General features: G+C 39.6%; 1 protein-coding gene across 6 annotated transcripts in view; it reads right to left on the reverse strand.

Annotated features, from left to right (window-relative positions):
* Positions 1-8,354: 8,354 nt before the first annotated feature.
* The window catches only part of LOC147874293 (transformation/transcription domain-associated protein-like), a 58,614-nt gene continuing 53,143 nt past the window's right edge, over positions 8,355-13,825 (reverse strand). For 5 of the 6 annotated variants that reach the window (XM_087345711.1, XM_087345708.1, XM_087345706.1 and 2 more), the window contains 2 exons: positions 13,334-13,472; positions 8,355-8,671 (listed from right to left, as the gene is read on the reverse strand). The gene's annotated coding sequence lies outside the window, so the exon portion shown is untranslated. Of the gene's footprint in view, positions 8,672-13,333; positions 13,473-13,573; positions 13,659-13,825 lie in introns of all 6 variants that reach the window. The other variant, XM_087345707.1, reaches the window with a different exon arrangement.

The raw sequence follows: 13,825 nt of genomic DNA on the forward strand, positions 1-13,825 counted from the left end.
TCAAGACTTGGGACAAGAACTTCTCAAGACTTGGGACAAGAACTTCTCAAGACTTGGGACAAGTGACTTCTCAAGACTTGGGACAAGTGACTTCTCAAGACTTGGGACAAGAACTTCTCAAGACTTGGGACAAGAACTTCTCAAAACTTGGAACGAGTGACTTCTCAAGACCTGGGACAAGTGACTTCTCAAGACTTGGGACAAGAACTTCTCAAGACTTGGGACAAGGACTTCTCAAGACTTGGGACAAGTGACTTCTCAAGACTTGGGAGTCTAGTCCTGATAAGGATGGGACAGGTCAAATTTAGAAGGAAAAATTTTCAAATTTTTCGAAAAATCAAAAAACGCTGCAAACCTTCTGAAATGCGCACAAAACCAAAAATTTTCGGAATATTCGGAAAAAAATTAAAAGTTGAAATTTTTCAAAAATTCTTAGTTTTGTGCGCTTTTTGGACGATTTGCTACGTTTTTCGATTTTTTGAAATTTTTCGAAAGAATTGAAATTTCTCAAAGGGGTACCCCTTTGAGAATTTTCAAAAATTTTCGAAATTTTAAAAAAATTAAAAACGACTGCAAATGGCGCGAAACGCGAAGAAAACTAAGAATTTTCTAAAAAATTTGAATTCAGCTAAGACAGGTGAGGCACAGCCCTAAACAAGCAGACAAGACTTGGGACAATAACTTCTCAAGACTTGGGACGAGTGACTTGTCAAGACTTGGGACAAGAACTTCTCAAGACTTGGGACGAGTGACTTGTCAAGACTTAGGACAAGTGACTTCTCAAGACTTGGGACAAGAACTTCTCAAGACTTGGGACGAGTGACTTCTCAAGACTTAGGACAAGTGACTTCTCAAGACTTGGGACAAGAACTTCTCAAGACTTGGGACAAGTGACTTCTCAAGACTTGGGACAAGAACTTCTCAAGACTTGGGACGAGTGACTTCTCAAGACTTGGAACGAGTGACTTCTCAAGACCTGGGACAAGTGACTTCTCAAGACTTGGGACAAGAACTTCTCAAGACTTGGGACAAGGACTTCTCAAGACTTGGGACAAGTGACTTCTCAAGACTTGGGAGTCTAGTCCTGATAAGGATGGGACAGGTCAAATTTAGAAGGAAAAATTTTCAAATTTTTCGAAAAATCAAAAAACGCTGCAAACCTTCTGAAATGCGCACAAAACCAAAAATTTTCGGAAAATTCGGAAAAAAATTAAAAGTTGAAATTTTTCAAAAATTCTTACTTTTGTGCGCTTTTTGGACGATTTGCCACGTTTTTCGATTTTTCGAAATTTTTCGAAAAAATTGAAATTTCTCAAAGGGGTACCCCTTTGAGAATTTTCAAAATTTTTCGAAATTTTAAAAAAATTAAAAACGACTGCAAATGGCGCGAAACGCGAAGAAAACTAAGAATTTTCGAAAAAATTTGAATTCAGCTAAGACAGGTGAGGCACAGCCCTAAACAAGCAGACAAGACTTGGGACAATAACTTCTCAAGACTTGGGACGAGTGACTTGTCAAGACTTGGGACTTCTCAAGACTTGGGACAAGGACTTCTCAAGACTTGGGACAAGTGACTTCTCAAGACTTGGGACAAGAACTTCTCAAGACTTGGGACGAGTGACTTCTCAAGACTTGGGACGAGTGACTTCTCAAGACTTGGGACTTCTCAAGACTTGGGACAAGGACTTCTCAAGACTTAGGGAAAAGGACTTCTCAAGACTTGGGACAAGTGACTTCTCAAGACTTGGGAGTCTAGTCCTGATAAGGATGGGACAGGTCAAATTTAGAAGGAAAAATTTTCAAATTTTTCGAAAAATCAAAAAACGCTGCAAACCTTCTGAAATGCGCACAAAACCAAAAATTTTCGGAATATTCGGAAAAAAATTAAAAGTTGAAATTTTTCAAAAATTCTTAGTTTTGTGCGCTTTTTGGACGATTTGCCACGTTTTTCGATTTTTCGAAATTTTTCGAAAAAATTGAAATTTCTCAAAGGGGTACCGATTTGAGAATTTTCAAAAATTTTCGAAATTTTAAAAAAATTAAAAACGACTGCAAATGGCGCGAAACGCGAAGAAAACTAAGAATTTTCGAAAAAATTTGAATTCAGCTAAGACAGGTGAGGCACAGCCCTAAACAAGCAGACAAGACTTGGGACAATAACTTCTCAAGACTTGGGACGAGTGACTTGTCAAGACTTGGGACAAGCACTTCTCAAGACTTGGGACAAGAACTTCTCAAGACTTGGGACAAGAACTTCTCAAGACTTGGGACAAGAACTTCTCAAGACTTGGGACGAGTGACTTCTCAAGACTTGGGACAAGTGACTTCTCAAGACTTGGGACAAGAACTTCTCAAGACTTGGGACAAGTGACTTCTCAAGACTTGGGACAAGAACTTCTCAAGACTTGGGACAAGAACTTCTCAAGACTTGGGACAAGAACTTCTCAAGACTTGGGACGAGTGACTTCTCAAGACTTAGGACAAGTGACTTCTCAAGACTTGGGACAAGAACTTCTCAAGACTTGGGACAAGTGACTTCTCAAGACTTGGGACAAGAACTTCTCAAGACTTGGGACGAGTGACTTCTCAAAACTTGGAACGAGTGACTTCTCAGGACTTGGGACAAGTGACTTCTCAAGACTTGGGACAAGAACTTCTCAAGACTTGGGACAAGGACTTCTCAAGACTTGGGACAAGAACTTCTCAAGACTTGGGACAAGAACTTCTCAAGACTTGGGACAAGAACTTCTCAAGACTTGGGACAAGAACTTCTCAAGACTTGGGACGAGTGACTTCTCAAGACTTGGGACAAGTGTCTTCTCAAGACTTGGGACAAGAACTTCTCAAGACTTGGGACGAGTGACTTCTCAAGACTTGGCACAAGAACTTCTCAAGACTTGGGACAAGTGACTTCTCAAGACTTGGGACAAGTGACTTCTCAAGACTTGGGACAAGAACTTCTCAAGACTTGGGACAAGGACTTCTCAAGACTTGGGACAAGTGACTTCTCAAGACTTGGGAGTCTAGTCCTGATAAGGATGGGACAGGTCAAATTTAGAAGGAAAAATTTTCAAATTTTTCGAAAAATCAAAAAACGCTGCAAACCTTCTGAAATGCGCACAAAACCAAAAATTTTCGGAATATTCGGAAAAAAATTAAAAGTTGAAATTTTTCAAAAATTCTTAGTTTTGTGCGCTTTTTGGACGATTTGCTACGTTTTTCGATTTTTTGAAATTTTTCGAAAGAATTGAAATTTCTCAAAGGGGTACCACTTTGAGAATTTACAAAAATTTTCGAAATTTTAAAAAAATTAAAAACGACTGCAAATGGCGCGAAACGCGAAGAAAACTAAGAATTTTCTAAAAAATTTGAATTCAGCTAAGACAGGTGAGGCACAGCCCTAAACAAGCAGACAAGACTTGGGACAATAACTTCTCAAGACTTGGGACGAGTGACTTGTCAAGACTTGGGACAAGAACTTCTCAAGACTTGGGACAAGAACGTCTCAAGACTTGGGACGAGTGACTTCTCAAGACTTGGGAAAAGAACTTCTCAACACTTGGGACAAGTGACTTCTCAAGACTTGGGACAAGAACTTCTCAAGACTTGGGACAAGAACTTCTCAAGACTTGGGACAAGAACTTCTCAAGACTTGGGACGAGTGACTTCTCAAGACTTGGGACAAGTGACTTCTCAAGACTTGGGACAAGAACTTCTCAAGACTTGGGACAAGTGACTTCTCAAGACTTGGGACAAGAACTTCTCAAGACTTGGGACAAGAACTTCTCAAGACTTGGGACAAGTGACTTCTCAAGACTTGGGACAAGTGACTTCTCAAGACTTGGGACAAGTGACTTCTCAAGACTTGGGACAAGGACTTCTCAAGACTTGGGACAAGTGACTTCTCAAGACTTGGGAGTCTAGTCCTGATAAAGATGGGACAGGTCAAATTTAGAACGAGAAATTTTCAAATTTTTGGAAAAATAAAAAAACGCTACAAACCTTCTGAAATGCGCACAAAACCAAAAATTTTCGGAAAATTCGGAAAAAAATTAAAAGTTGAAAATTTTCAAAAATTCTTAGTTTTGTGCGCTTTTTGGACGATTTGCCACGTTTTTCGATTTTTCGAAATTTTTCGAAAAAATTGAAATTTCTCAAAGGGGTACCCCTTTGAGAATTTTCAAATTTTTTCGAAATTTTAAAAAAATTAAAAACGACTGCAAATGGCGCGAAACGCGAAGAAAACTAAGAATTTTCGAAAAAATTTGAATTCAGCTAAGACAGGTGAGGCACAGCCCTAAACAAGCAGACAAGACTTGGGACAATAACTTCTCAAGACTTGGGACGAGTGACTTGTCAAGACTTGGGACAAGAACTTCTCAAGACTTGGGACAAGAACGTCTCAAGACTTGGGACGAGTGACTTCTCAAGACTTGGGAAAAGAACTTCTCAACACTTGGGACAAGTGACTTCTCAAGACTTGGGACAAGAACTTCTCAAGACTTGGGACAAGAACTTCTCAAGACTTGGGACAAGAACTTCTCAAGACTTGGGACAAGTGACTTCTCAAGACTTGGGACAAGAACTTCTCAAGACTTGGGACAAGAACTTCTCAAGACTTGGGACAAGTGACTTCTCAAGACTTGGGACAAGTGACTTCTCAAGACTTGGGACAAGAACTTCTCAAGACTTAGGGACAAGGACTTCTCAAGACTTGGGACAAGTGACTTCTCAAGACTTGGGAGTCTAGTCCTGATAAGGATGGGACAGGTCAAATTTAGAAGGAAAAATTTTCAAATTTTTCGAAAAATCAAAAAATGCTGCAAACCTTCTGAAATGCGCACAAAACCAAAAATTTTCGGAATATTCGGAAAAAAATTAAAAGTTGAAATTTTTCAAAAATTCTTAGTTTTGTGCGCTTTTTGGACGATTTGCTACGTTTTTCGATTTTTTGAAATTTTTCGAAAAAATTGAAATTTCTCAAAGGGGTACCCCTTTGAGAATTTTCAAAAATTTTCGAAATTTTAAAAAAATTAAAAACGACTGCAAATGGCGCGAAACGCGAAGAAAACTAAGAATTTTCGAAAAAATTTGAATTCAGCTAAGACAGGTGAGGCACAGCCCTAAACAAGCAGACAAGACTTGGGACAATAACTTCTCAAGACTTGGGACGAGTGACTTGTCAAGACTTGGGACAAGAACTTCTCAAGACTTGGGACGAGTGACTTGTCAAGACATGGGACAAGAACTTCTCAAGACTTGGGACAAGAACTTCTCAAGACTTGGGACAAGAACTTTGCAAGACTTGGGACGAGTGACTTCTCAAGACTTAGGACAAGTGACTTCTCAAGACTTGGGACAAGAACTTCTCAAGACTTGGGACAAGTGACTTCTCAAGACTTGGGACAAGAACTTCTCAAGACTTGGGACGAGTGACTTCTAAAAACTTGGAACGAGTGACTTCTCAAGAACTGGGACAAGTGACTTCTCAAGACTTGGGACAAGAACTTCTCAAGACTTGGGACAAGGACTTCTCAAGACTTGGGACAAGTGACTTCTCAAGACTTGGGAGTCTAGTCCTGATAAGGATGGGACAGGTCAAATTTAGAAGGAAAAATTTTCAAATTTTTCGAAAAATCAAAAAACGCTGCAAACCTTCTGAAATGCGCACAAAACCAAAAATTTTCGGAAAATTCGGAAAAAAATTAAAAGTTGAAAATTTTCAAAAATTCTTAGTTTTGTGCGCTTTTTGGACGATTTGCCACGTTTTTCGATTTTTCGAAATTTTTCGAAAAAATTGAAATTTGAGAAATTTGAGAAATTTGAGAATTTTCAAAAATTTTCGAAATTTTAAAAAAATTAAAAACGACTGCAAATGGCGCGAAACGCGAAAAAAACTAAGAATTTTCGAAAAAATTTGAATTCAGCTATGACAGGTGAGGCACAGCCCTAAACAAGCAGACAAGACTTGGGACAATAACTTCTCAAGACTTGGGACGAGTGACTTGTCAAGACTTAGGACAAGTGACTTCTCAAGACTTGGGACAAGAACTTCTCAAGACTTGGGACAAGAACTTCTCAAGACTTGGGACAAGAACTTTGCAAGACTTGGGACGAGTGACTTCTCAAGACTTAGGACAAGTGACTTCTCAAGACTTGGGACAAGAACTTCTCAAGACTTGGGACAAGTGACTTCTCAAGACTTGGGACAAGAACTTCTCAAGACTTGGGACGAGTGACTTCTAAAAACTTGGAACGAGTGACTTCTCAAGAACTGGGACAAGTGACTTCTCAAGACTTGGGACAAGAACTTCTCAAGACTTGGGACAAGGACTTCTCAAGACTTGGGACAAGTGACTTCTCAAGACTTGGGAGTCTAGTCCTGATAAGGATGGGACAGGTCAAATTTAGAAGGAAAAATTTTCAAATTTTTCGAAAAATCAAAAAACGCTGCAAACCTTCTGAAATGCGCACAAAACCAAAATTTTTCGGAAAATTCGGAAAAAATTAAAAGTTGAAATTTTCGAAATTTAAAAAAATTAAAAACGACTGCAAATGGCGTGAAACGCGAAGAAAACTAAGAATTTTCGAAAAAAATTTAATTCAGCTAAGACAGGTGAGGCACAGCCCTAAACAAGCAGACAAGACTTGGAACAATAACTTCTCAAGAATTGGGACGAGTGACTTCTCAAGACTTGGGACAAGAACTTCTCAAGACTTGGGACGAGTGACTTCTCAAGACTTCGGACAAGAACTTCTCAAGACTTGGGACGAGTGACTTCTCAAGACTTGGGACAAGTGACTTCTCAAGACTTGGGACAAGAACTTCTCAAGACTTGGGACGAGTGACTTCTCAAGACATGGGACGAGTGACTTCTCAAGACTTGGGACGAATGACTTCTCAAGACTTGGGACAAGTGACTTCTCAAGACTTGGGACAAGAACTTCTCAAGACTTGGGACAAGAACTTCTCAACACTTGGGACAAGGACTTCTGAAGACTTGGGACAAGTGACTTCTCAAGACTTGGGACAAATTAAAAGTTGAAAATTTTCAAAAATTCTTAGTTTTGTGCGCTTTTTGGACGATTTGCCACGTTTTTCGATTTTTCGAAATTTTTCGAAAAAATTGAAATTTCTCAAAGGGGTACCCCCTTTGAGAATTTTCAAAATTTTTCGAAATTTTAAAAAAATTAAAAACGACTGCAAATGGCGCGAAACGCGAAGAAAACTAAGAATTTTCGAAAAAATTTGAATTCAGCTAAGACAGGTGAGGCACAGCCCTAAACAAGCAGACAAGACTTGGGACAATAACTTCTCAAGACTTGGGACGAGTGACTTGTCAAGACTTGGGACAAGAACTTCTCAAGACTTGGGACAAGAACTTCTCAATACTTGGGACAAGAACTTCTCAAGACTTGGGACAAGAACTTCTCAAGACTTGGGACAAGAACTTCTCAAGACTTGGGACAAGAACTTCTCAAGACTTGGAAGTGGTAGTGTCTTGTGTGAATCTTGTACGTAATTGCCAAAACAAACCTCTGCCTTGTATTAAAAGTGGTAGTGTCTCGGTTGAATCCGGCACGTCATTGCTAAAAGAAACCCCTGCCTTGTCTTGGAAGTGGTAGTGTCTGTGTCATGACCTTGACCTAACAGTGACATCAATGTTACAAGAGAATAATCACTCTGATAACTGATGAAGATGTGAGGGCGAAATAATGTACAACAGTGGTCCCCAACGCGGTGCCCGCGTTGATACGTAAAGAGGTTATACTGAATAATAAAGGCCGTTCAACCATGAACATTATAAAATCAAAGCACAGTTCTCTACGTACCAATGCCCATCTTGACGATTGCGAGCAGCAACATCATCCTACTCTCCCAAATTTGAAAAACTGGCCGCTGAAATGCAGTGCCAAACATCACACTAACTTCCCACTTGAGTAATAATAATTGTACTTATAAAAGTACGTATTTTTGATTGCGTGGTTTCTTGTATCAATAAACGTCGTGTTGTTTTGTGTATTATTTGGTGTCCATATCTTATTTGTCCAGAGAAAAGAAAATTTGGCTTTGTTAATTGGTTGGCGCCCGCCACGATCTCATAAACTCTGAAATGTGCCCTTGGGCAAAAAAAGGTTGGGGACCACTGACGTAAGGCAATACATGCCAAACATTACCATCAGTGCGTTTGGTGTAATCACGCACGTCTGCTGATATCGAAGTTTCAACGTTCCTACGTGCGGACATCCGTATATCCCATGTACACATAAGATAGAGATTAAATACATTTCTTTTGTACATTCATGTATGTCTGATGGTACTCATGTTGATATGGGTTGCCATTATCCACACATTGAAGGCAGATTCAGATTTATTTATGACGGATTTTGCTCGACTGTCTTAACTACCACGCACCGTGGGACATAGCCGCAGAGCTCGACCGTCCATGTACGACGCAGTGCGAAGAATGAATCAATAACAGAAGGGGGGGAACTCCAAATTAAAATATAAATAAACATCAGCAGCTTACCGTGTCTCGTTTGTGTGCGGTGTGCCGTAGTTGGCTGCCTGAGTCAAAGTCACACGGTGCGTGATATCTGACTGGCTAACTTCTTCGGTGCGTGCTACTTTCCGCGTTGCCTGACAGCACAAGTCCCTCGGCGATACCGACTACATAAGAATAAAATTAAGAATATATATACGCATGTGTATATAAATATGGATATATATTTTTGAGAGAATAATAAATTTGGGTAGAATCAAAAAAGAGTAAAAACATAATATAATAAGAAATCACATAAAGTACGTTGCCGTGGGTTCTGTGTGTGCGCGCGAGTGCGGTGCATGCTACTTGGTCGGTCGAGTTCCGAGTCAATGTCCGGCGGTGCGTCGTAGTCAGCAGGTCCCGTTCTGAGGCAAAGTCAGACGGCGCGCGGTAGTTTTCTGTTTTGCTTGGCACCAAACCCCCAGACAATAAATCAAAAGGAAATGACAAAACTCCAGAATAACGTACTTGCGAATGTCTGCTGGTTAGGTAACTAAGAAATCAATCATATAACCAGCAGACAGTTCATAGTCACCAAGTTTGTGCAAACGTAAGACATGCGAAACAACACTGATAAATGTCAAATCACAATTTATAATAAGATGATCAAATATTTAAAATATCATTTCACGTTCCGCATCGAATGATCGATTTAGAAATTGGAACGTCTCTTACGACATGTTTCGGTTATATTTAACCGTCTTCAGGTATAAATTAGATTGGTAAATTTAAAACTCGAATTACAATCCTTTACAATGTTATGCAGTTTATGGAAGATGTTCTTATCAGAATTACTCTTATATATTAGAACGAAGGTATTGTTTTTTATATGGCGTGGTTCATCTGATGTTCATTATTAGTCTGTAAAGCAATGATTTAAAGAAAACATTAATAAATATGGAGTAATATAGAAAACAAAATGATGGAAGTAAATAAATGATAAAATCAACATAAAATGCATCAGCTTGAGACTGGGAACAAGCTATAGGGGAAAATAAATCCAAAAACGTAACCAGATTAGAAGTGGTGGATTTGGATTTACTAAAACCATGTTGACAAGGGATTCATTTAGAATTAAAATTATAAGAAACATGGTATGTACAATAATTTCAAATATTTTGGAAACATTATTAATTATGGTAGTAGGTCTATAGTTTATAACAGAAACAGTTTTGTCTTCTTCTTTTAAAAATGGAACAATAGCTGCTTGTTTCCACAAAGTGGGAAATTGTTGCTGAGAGAAGCTAAAATTGAAAATAAATTTAAGAATAGTAGCAAGGATTTCAGGACCCTTAATAATAACTTGGTATACCATCTAGTGCAACGCTTTATAGCATTACGAATATGTCTGCGTTTGCGGGTAATATTTTCTTTGCGATATGGGAATGAAATAAAAGTAACGAAATGGATATATGGCTTTTATTTAGCACAACAAATATACAGCCACCTACAGATGCACCCTAGTCAAACAATATCTATGCCACTGAACTGGTAGCTAGCTAAGAACACAGACAAGCCAAATCAACTCATCCACATGAGAAAGTACCCTGCTTTGGACGCAACCAAACCCAACAAAACTAAGTTACTAAGGACGTATGCTGTTACGGACACAGCCTAGCCCAACCAACCTGAAGCGGATTAGACGAACGAATGAAGACAACTGTGGACGCAGCCTAGCCCAACTAAATAAAGCGTATGCAGTAGTATCCCGTTTCGGACGCAGCCATCTCCCAGTAATCTGTTTCGTACGCGGTTTACGGAAAATAACTCTGCTTCGAGCAAAGCCTTGCCTAACCAACATATGTTCGTAGTGAGGTCGGTGAATGGTGGTGACCTGTCAAGTATGTGTAAGAAGCCTCCTGAGCATAGAGCACAGCCAAACTAAATTATGCCCATAACAGAGCAGATCGCTGCAGAAAAAATCGTGTATATTGAAATTAAACAAAATTTTTGTTTTGAATCGTTTAATTCATTTGCAACTTACATTTATTGAATACAGGGTAGTGGTATGAGAAGTAGGATACATATGGCTTTGAAATTATTTGAATACCTCTTGCAAATGTCAAATCTATACAAGTTTTCCCTTGCGTGGTTGGTTTGTCCAAATTATTCACTAGTTCAAGTTTAAAGAATTTCTGAAGGTACGCACATCAGAGTTCTAAATTTTCGTCACTATTATATTCTAGTTCGAATGTTCGAACGTTTTCACGTCAAAAAGTATGGCCAAACATATCTGGAACTGAGCACGTAACCTGCGACGGACGTACCCTACTCCAACCAATCTATGCAATTGAGCCTGTATCCTGCTTAGAACGCAGCCAACTATCAGAAAATTAAACACGCTAGGATGTAGCTCGCTTGCCTCGCAAAAATTACCGATAGCCTTAACCTGCTTCAGATGCAGCCTTGACCAACATACGACTCCCACGTACTTGATGCAGCCTCGGCTAAAGAACCTATTCACGCTTTGGACGCACACTAAAGTAAACAACCTATGCCAATCAGGTGGTAGCCTGTTTTAGACACAGCATAGCCCAATCACCCAATACACTCGAGAAAGTACCTTGCTGTGGACGTAGCCTAGCCACACCAACCTATGCCTCTAAGAATGTAGCATTTTAGGGAGTTGTCATCAGACCTCACTTTATCATAACTACATATCAACTGTATGATACTACAATTTTAAATTCAGTTTTACTTAATTGCATCTTTCATTCTGTATCTTTATCAGTTGTATTGTACTATAAATCATCTTGTATCTTCTTAAATAAGTTGCCTGTCTGCTTCCTCGCACAAACAAGAAGCAATGACAATACAAACACATTTACAGATCACTTAATGTTACTGCTACAGTGCGCCGGCCATGCATAATCAACAGAAGGAACCCATCACCAGTATAAGGAAGAATTAGAACTTTGTTAGTCGGTTAATAGACACACAATATCTTTAAGAGTGATCTGTTAATGTGTATGTAAGCATCATCTGTTGCATTTATGGCTTCCCATCTCATGAACATAATGTACTACTTCAACTTTAATAAGTGTTTGCCAGAAATTTTTTAACGCTTAAAGATTAACAATAGTAAAGTGAACAAGTTAAATAAATTTCTTTATTTTTCTTCTGTCTAAATTAAACGTTAAGAATTAATTTAATTCAATTTTTCTGTATTTGAAACAATTTATTATATTTCAAAATTTCATGTGCTCTTAAACATTCTTTTCTGTGCTTCCGTGCACTCCAGTTCTTCTTAAATCACTTTCTTTCAATCATTCTTGTGATAGACTTCCTACCAGCTACGGACGCAGCATAGCAAAGGACACTGCCTAGTACTATCGTAATATCCACGTTACAAATTATCCTCCTCTGGACGAAGCCTGACACAACAAACCTATGCAAGTAAGGCAGTAAGCTGCTATGGACGCGGCCTTCAACACAGTCGATCTCTTCGGACAGAGCCTTGTCAACCCAACCTGTGATTAATTCAGCCACTAGGAATCTATGTACGCAACCCAGACTGACCAATGTTTGCCTGTGGTCTTGTTGCCTTCTACGACCACAGCTGGGCCAAACTAAGCATGTGAAAAGATTTATTGCTACCGCAGCAACCTAGGATTAATAACAAACCTCTACAGTGGTGGCCTATTTCAGACACAAAGTAGGCAAGCAAACATAAACCTAACTGGTACAGCACTGCACATGCAGCATTACCAAACAAACCCATACAACTGACAAGGCACACGGCTACAGACGCAGCCTAAGCTAAGCAAGATATTCACGTCAACCAGTCGCCTGGCATGGACGAAGCATCGCCCAACAAAACTATACATGTCGACCACTAGCCTGATGGCCAGCTACTGACGCACTCTAACCCAGACTTCTTAAGCCCTGCAGATGCGGGATAGCCGAACGAAAGTGTGTACCTGAGATCGTAGCCAACTACGGACACGGCGCACCCTCAACAATTCATGCAAGTGAGCCAGCATCCTGCTACCTCTTCACGCAGAGCACGTACCTTGCTGTTTCTATAACCTACAGAACATGATGTATCACCATTTTCTTTTAGCCTGATTCCAACGCAGCTACTCCTACTCCTAGTAAATCCAAGCTATCCTCCAAGAGCTGAAAATCTCGAAGACGCAGCATACGCAAACTACACCGTGACCCTTTTCGGGTGGCCTGATTCAAACGAATCCACAATAAAAACATACATATGCTAGTGAACATTTCGGTAGAGGTGGCGTGACATGTGAGAAAGTAGGTGTGCCTCTTCGCAAGCAGAAAAGACTAAAGGCTGATGGATACATGCCTACGCTTCCGACCTCCTTGTCATAGTAGAGTAGTAGTAAACTATGTCTTATGCAGGAAATGTCTGAGAAGTGTTCGCCAAAAAACAAAATTGACAGCACAATCTTCCACGTGCCTCATGGTGGTGGTCCAGGGGGCAAGTAAACAGAGCGAAATGCACAATGCAACCAATTTGCTTCCATCCATATCTCTGCTTCTTAAAATAAATTAAAAAATAAGTCACTCTCCTTGAGGCTGACACTTGCCGTGGTGAGCCTCGTGGTCAACCAAACTCAAATACTTTACCTACTCAGAGTGTGTCATACTCTACATTTAATGGGGCTACATGCAATCTGCCTACATCTTTGACCATTCTAAACAGCCAACAGAGGGCACATGTCAATGTCTGATTTCAAATCAGAATGAAATTTCAAAATTCCTTTGCGTTCGTCGGACTCCGTTAGAGACAATAATAACTCTACATGATCGAAAAAATCAACTACCTTTGCACGTTGCACCAAGGACTGCACCATACGCCATTCAAAGTAAGCTAATGAACGATACCGCAACACACGCACAAAGAACCCTTCGCTTCGAGTCCCCTCCAGAACACGCCGCGTCCACTGGTACGTGTCCGATGCACTGGCGTACATGAAACACAAACACAGAATATAAGTCAAACATACCAACCACCGATCGCCAATGCTCAGAAATGACATCGATAAAATGGAAAGAAAACAAACCTTTTAACAGTATCGGCCTTTCTGAAGTTAAAATGGGGAGGTTCTTGGTGTCATTACATCCACCGGCAATCCCATTTTATGTAAACTGGATGTAAATGAACAATGATAAGGAGATATAATTACAATATCAATTTCAAAAGAATCAAACATGAGCAAACATTTACAAAGTTCAAAACAACGACAATGAAGACTCAAACGATATCTCAACCTCTCACAAGAAATAAATAAAACACTCTCTCAAAAAAGAGAAAC

The sequence above is a fragment of the Zootermopsis nevadensis genome, unplaced genomic scaffold (assembly GCF_977971745.1).
Source record: "Zootermopsis nevadensis isolate Lab colony 2312 unplaced genomic scaffold, Znev_1.0 Znev_ptg000009l, whole genome shotgun sequence".
Lineage (NCBI taxonomy): Eukaryota > Metazoa > Arthropoda > Insecta > Blattodea > Termopsidae > Zootermopsis > Zootermopsis nevadensis.